Genomic DNA, 6,000 nt, shown 5'->3' with positions numbered 1-6,000 from the left:
GCGGGGTGATCCCCGTGCACCTGCAGCACCGTGGAGAAATAGCCCTTGTACTTAGTGTTCCTGGAGGCAGGGTGTCTGGTGCCAGAATTGCAACATGCGTTGCCATCTATCGCCCACCGCAGTTTGGGAAGCCCATCCATGCAAAGCCATCCACAATTTCACACATGTTGCCCAGAGTCACGGTCTTTTGGAGCAGGATGTGACAGGCAACCAAGTGACAGCTGTCTGGAGTAGCCAGCTTCCCCAGTGTGATCACCAGGCCCTTTTCCACTGGTGGGGCAGCTCTCATTCACGGGTCCTTACGCCGTAGGGTGGGGGCGAGCTCAGCACACAGTCCCATGGAAGTGGCTTGCCTCATCTGAAAGTTCTGCAGCCGCAGCTCGTCATCCCAGGCTTGTGATCCCACCTTTCCGTGCTTGTGTCCGGAGCCCAAAAGCACCGTTCGACTGTGCTCAGCCCTTCCATGCATGCCTCAAGAAATCTCGCCTCATCCAAACACTGCTGGGACTCCTCGTTGTCACTTTGCAGCTTCAGGAATAACTCGACTGCCAGGTGTGACGTGCTAGAGAGACTGGTCGGCATTTTCGTGAACAGCTGGGGATCCAGTCCAGCACACCGGGGAGGCAGAACGCACAGCACAGAAGCCGTTCAAAGATGGTGCCAAATGCAGGCAGAAGCATAGGGACTGCTGGGATGCAAAGCGATTCATCCTTCATTGGGCAGGACCCAGGATGCCCTGTGCCTCTTAACATACCTCTGTGGCAGAAGAGAAGAGGCACTGTGGGATAGCTACCCAGAATGCACCGCTCCCAAAGGCGCTGGAAGTGCCGTGAGAGTGGCCATGCCGATGGCTGGCAATGTCAACACCCAAATGCATCTTCACTGCTGCGCTCTGTGAGCAGCGCTGGAACTGCCAGTGGAGACTCGGCCTCGGTCTGCTTAGGAAGAAGGAAGCCACATGCGCAGGCCAGTCTACACTGCAGTTTGGGGTGTGGTCACAGCTTGGGTAGATACATGGGGGCACAAGCTAGCAACACAAATCCACACCCAGGGTACCATGGGGGCTTGCACCACGTATGCCCCCCCCCATCCACACTGGTATCTTTAACCATGCTTGGATAAAGCTGCAACTGCATCGTGGGTTGCAGTGTAGACAGGCCTCCAGCACTGCAGGCCATGGGCCGTGCATTTTTCTCTCTGAACTCCCAGTTGAATTCCACACAGCCAAGTTCAAAAGTTGCCTTTTTCACCAGCTGATTTTTTTCCACTGCTGAATGCAGTTGCTTTATGCATTTGAAGCGTTTTAAAAACATCGGTCTGACAGCACGCAGGGTCACGTCTAGTTGCTGAGGTCTCTGGCGAGTGAGCTGTAGCCCTCTCCCCCCCCCCCCCCATACACACTTTTTAAAAAGCACTTTGCTGAAAAAGTCTGAGGAATTCACCTTTGGGCGATCACTCACATGCGGGCAGATATTTGGTAATGGGCTCTCCCATCTGGCAGACAAAAGAACAAGGTTCACAGCTGGAAGTGGAAGCTAGAGAAATTCACACTGGAAATAAGGTGTACATTGTTAACACAGAGGGTAATTAACCATTGGATCAATTTTCCAAGGGGCATGATGGATCTCCATTGCTGGCCATTTTTAATCAAATGGGACATTTTTCTGAAGCAGATGCTCTAATTCAAATTATTTCAGGGAAATTCTTTGGCCAAGACAGTAAATTAGCTGATCACAGTGGTCCCTTCTGGCTTTGGAATCGATGCATCTAGGTCAGGGTGGGGAAGCTTTTTTGGGTCGGGGGCTGCTGACCCATAGAAAAATCAGTCAGGTGGGGGACAGCAGGGACTGGAATGTCAGTGCGGGCTCCTCAATGCTGGGGGTGGGGGCAGAGCCCTGAGCCGTGAGGCTGGATCCAAGTAACACAGGGACTACATGTGGCCCCTGGGTCTTCGGTTCCCCAGCCTGATCTAGGTTGTGCACCTGTCCCACAGTCAAAAACCCAGAACAGTCTTGGACAGAGAGATGGGTGCTGGTGCTTGGCCCCTTGCAGGAGTCAGCCCTTAAATAACGCGATCATCTTTAGCTCTTCTTCAGGTCTGTGTGGCTCAAAAGCTTAACTATTGAATCCTTCTCCTCTAATCATCTACGGCTATGTCTACACTGCAACACTATTTCAGGATATTTCAGGGGGTCTGGAGTATCCTGAAATAGCTATCGTTCATCTTCACAGCAAGCCCATTATTTCGCCTATTCCGACATCCCTGTAAACCTCATTCCATGAGGAGTCAAGTATCAGAGGGGTCGCCATGTTAGTCTGGATCTGCAAAAGTGACGAGGAGTCCTGTGGCACCTTATAGACTAACAGATGTATTGGAGCATAAGCTTTCGTGGGCAAAGACCCACTTCATCAGATCGTAAGGCCTATAAGGTGCCACAGGACTCCTTGTCACTTTAAAAGAGCAGGTTATTTTGAAATGTACGTAATAAGTTATTTCGAAACAAGATGGAAATAAGATACACGATTGGAGCTATGCAAATTGTGTATCTTACTTCGACCAACGGTGCAGTGTAGATGCACCCTAAGGGTACGTCTAAACTACATGACTCCGTCGAGGGAGCCATGTAGATTTGTTTGTTCAGCAAAGGGAAATGAAGCCGCGATTTAAATAATCACGGCTTCATTTAAATTTAAATGGCTGCCACGCTGAGCCGACAAACAGCTGATCAGCTGTTTGTCGGCTCAGCGTGCTAGTCTGAACGCTCCCACGCCGACATGAAAGCCCTTTATCGACCTCCCTGGTAAACCTCATCCTACGAGGCATAACTGGGCGGTCGATAAAGGGCTTTCATGTCGGCGCAGGAGAGTTCAGACTAGCGCGCTGAGCCGACAAACAGCTGATCAGCTTTTTGTCGGCTCAGCGCGGCAGCCATTTAAATTTAAATGAAGCGATTATTTAAATCGCGGCTTCATTTCCCTTTGCCGAACAGCCTAATCTACATGGCTCCATCGATGGAGCCATGTAGTTTAGACACACGCTAAGTATGTTGGATACTTGCCACTCAATGATTCGCTTCATGTAGGTCACCGAACACCCGGGAGATTATAGGAGTTTTTGCTTGCTGCCAACTTCCGCTGGATCTGAATGAGCAACAGGGAACTCATTCTGCTCTAATCCCCAGAGCCCCCCAGACCATTTGTGTGCCATGCTGCGCTGCTGCTTATCAGGAGCAACAGCAAAGATCAGAAACAGACCCAAAGCCTCCTAGCAAGGACCTGATCCAAAGACATTCATTTACTTCAGGGGGCTTTGACTCAGGCCCTACAGGACATAGTAAGTTTGCAGAAAAGTGGCTGAACATCCATTTACTTCAGTGGCATGTAGCCACTTCTGACAGACTCTGGCCCCAACATGCGGGTCACAAGTGCTAATACTTTTACATGAACACCACGGTCTCATTTTATGTGTTGGCCTTTTATCCTCTCTGTTTGATTAAGGCCCAAGCTTGCACCTGTCGAAGGCTATAGCAAAACTCCCATTTGATTTCAATGGGAACAGAATCTGCTGTATCAGCGGTTCTCCAACCTCAGCAACCTGTGGGCCCCCATTTTGATTTAAAATTTTGGGGGACCCCTCCCCCAACTTTTCACTGAGTCCCTGACCCCGCTTGCTCCATACCCCCTCCCCTCACTTGCTCTCCATCACCCTCACTCTCTTTCACCAGGCTGGGGGCAGGGTTGAGTTGCTAGGGGTGTGGACTCTGAGGTAGGGCCAGGGATGAGGGTTTGGCGTGTAGGGGGCTCCAGCCAAGCCAGTGAAGGGCACTGGCATGTTGTGTAGGGGTGGCTGTGGGAGGGAGTTTGGGTGTGGGAGGGAATTCTGGACAGGGACAAGGGGGTGAGGGCTCTGGCTGGGGGTTGGGCTATGGGGTGGGGATGAGGAGGTTGGGGTGAAGGTGGTTCTGGGCTGCGGCAGGAGTTGGGGGCATGCAAGGTGCAGGCTCCAGGAGGCTAAGTAGCAGTTCTGCAGAAAAGGACCTGGGGGTTACAGCGGGTGAGAAGCCAGATATGAGTCAACTGTGTGTCCTTGTAGCCAAGCAGGCTAATGGCATATTGGGATGCATTAGGAGCAGCATTGCCAGCAGATCTAGAGAAGTGATTATTCCCCTTTATTTGGCTCTGGTGAGGCCACACCAGGAATACTGTGTCCAATTCTGGGCCCCCCACTATAGGAAGGATGTGGACGCATTGGAGAGGGTCCAGCGGAGGGCAACCAAAATGATGAGGAGGCTGGAGCACATGACCTACGAGGAGAGGCTGAGGGACTTGGGTTTGTTTAGTCTGCAGAAGAGAAGCGTGAGGGGGGATTTGATAGCAGCCTTCAACTTCCTGAAGGGAGGTTCCAAAGAGGCTGGAGAGAGGCTGTTCTCAGTGGTGACTGATGGCAGAACAAGGAGCAATGGGCTCAAGTTGCAGTGGGAGAGGTTTGGGTTGGATATTATGAAAAACTATTTCCCCAGAAGGGTGGTGAAGCGCTGGGATGGGTTCCCTAGGGAGGGGGTGGAATTTCCATCCCTAGAGGTTTTTAAGTCTCGGCTTGTCTGGCTGGGATGATTGAGTTGGGTTGGTCCTGCCTTGGGCAGGGAGCTGGACTTGATGACCTCCTGAGGTCTCTGCCAGCCCTGGGATTCTATGATTTTAGGAGTGAGTTTGGGTATGGGAGGGGCTTGGGGTTGGGGGGCGGGAGAGGGTTTGATGGGGTTCCTGTCGGTACTTACTGCAGATCCCAGGAAGGGGCCTCTGACCCCTAGGCACATGGGCAACCAGAGAGTCTCTGTGCGCTGCCCTTGTGCCCACAGGTGCTGCCCTGCAGCTCCCATTGGTCCCGGTTCCCAGCCAATAGGAGCTGCGGAGGAAGCACTGCGGGGGGGCAGCCTCCTTGGGGACCAGCGGGATCTGGCGGCGCTTGCAGGCGCGTGCAGAGCCGGGGCAGGCGGGGAGCTGCCTGACCCCCAGGAGGGGGAGTTGTTGATCCGCGGTCCCAGGTGGAGAAATACTGAGGCGCACGCGCTTTCCGTGCTGTATGGACCGTGTGACACTCGGCTCCCGTGTCCGGCTCCGGGACTCGCTCTGTTTCGGGATCACTACGGAGCCACCGAACTCGGATTCGCTCATTGCAGAGGCATCAAGTGACCCCCCCCCCCCAACTCCCTTCGCACAGCCTGGCCCATCCCCCCGCCTGTTTCCTCCAGCCCGATCCACCCCGGGCCTTGCTTTTCCATTCCCGCCCCATCTGAATGCGAAACGGCCCCCCCGCCCAGGCGTAGCCGGAGTGCCTGAGTCAGCGTTAGCTGCGGCCTTCGCCGGTCCCCCCCGGACCAGGTCTGCATAATGGAGCATTGATCTATGGAACAAAGGTGGAGAAATTAATTGGAAGCAGCCAAGCAGCAGGCTCTGCGGGGTGGGGGAAGCCGGTGGGGCAGGGATGTGACCCCTGTATTTCTCAATGACTCTCGTCCGTTTCAGGCTGAATTTGTAGATTTACAGCCCCTCTGTCCTTGAAATCCACAACGGGACAGAAGCACTGCCCCTCGGCCAGCCCCCCCCCCCCCCGCCCTTCCCCCAACACGCAGGGTAAAACAAAGTCCTGGCGCGTCTAGAGCCCAATGTGGAAATGGGCAGACCTGCGTGGGAATCCACGGAGTTATTCTACCGTGTAAAAGTCCGAACGGAGCCTCTTTGGGGCCGGGTACCCCACCCGCAACAGACCTGAGCCTCTGTAGCCCCCACCCTGGCTCCTCTCTGCCGCTCTACAGTAGCAAAGAGCTGGTAGGTTTCAGTAGCTGAGCGCTACCCCTTATGACACAAGGCAAGAAAGCCGGTCCTGACAGCGGCCTGTGTTCGGGGGCTGCCCGCCTATGCAGCCACCCTGCCCGTCAGGTGCAAACCTCAAACCATCGCAGGCTTGACCCGCATTCCCATCTGCATAACCCGGCTGGG

The sequence above is a fragment of the Pelodiscus sinensis genome, chromosome 28 (genome assembly GCF_049634645.1).
Source record: "Pelodiscus sinensis isolate JC-2024 chromosome 28, ASM4963464v1, whole genome shotgun sequence".
Lineage (NCBI taxonomy): Eukaryota > Metazoa > Chordata > Testudines > Trionychidae > Pelodiscus > Pelodiscus sinensis.
Note: the sequence above shows the minus strand (reverse complement) of the source record.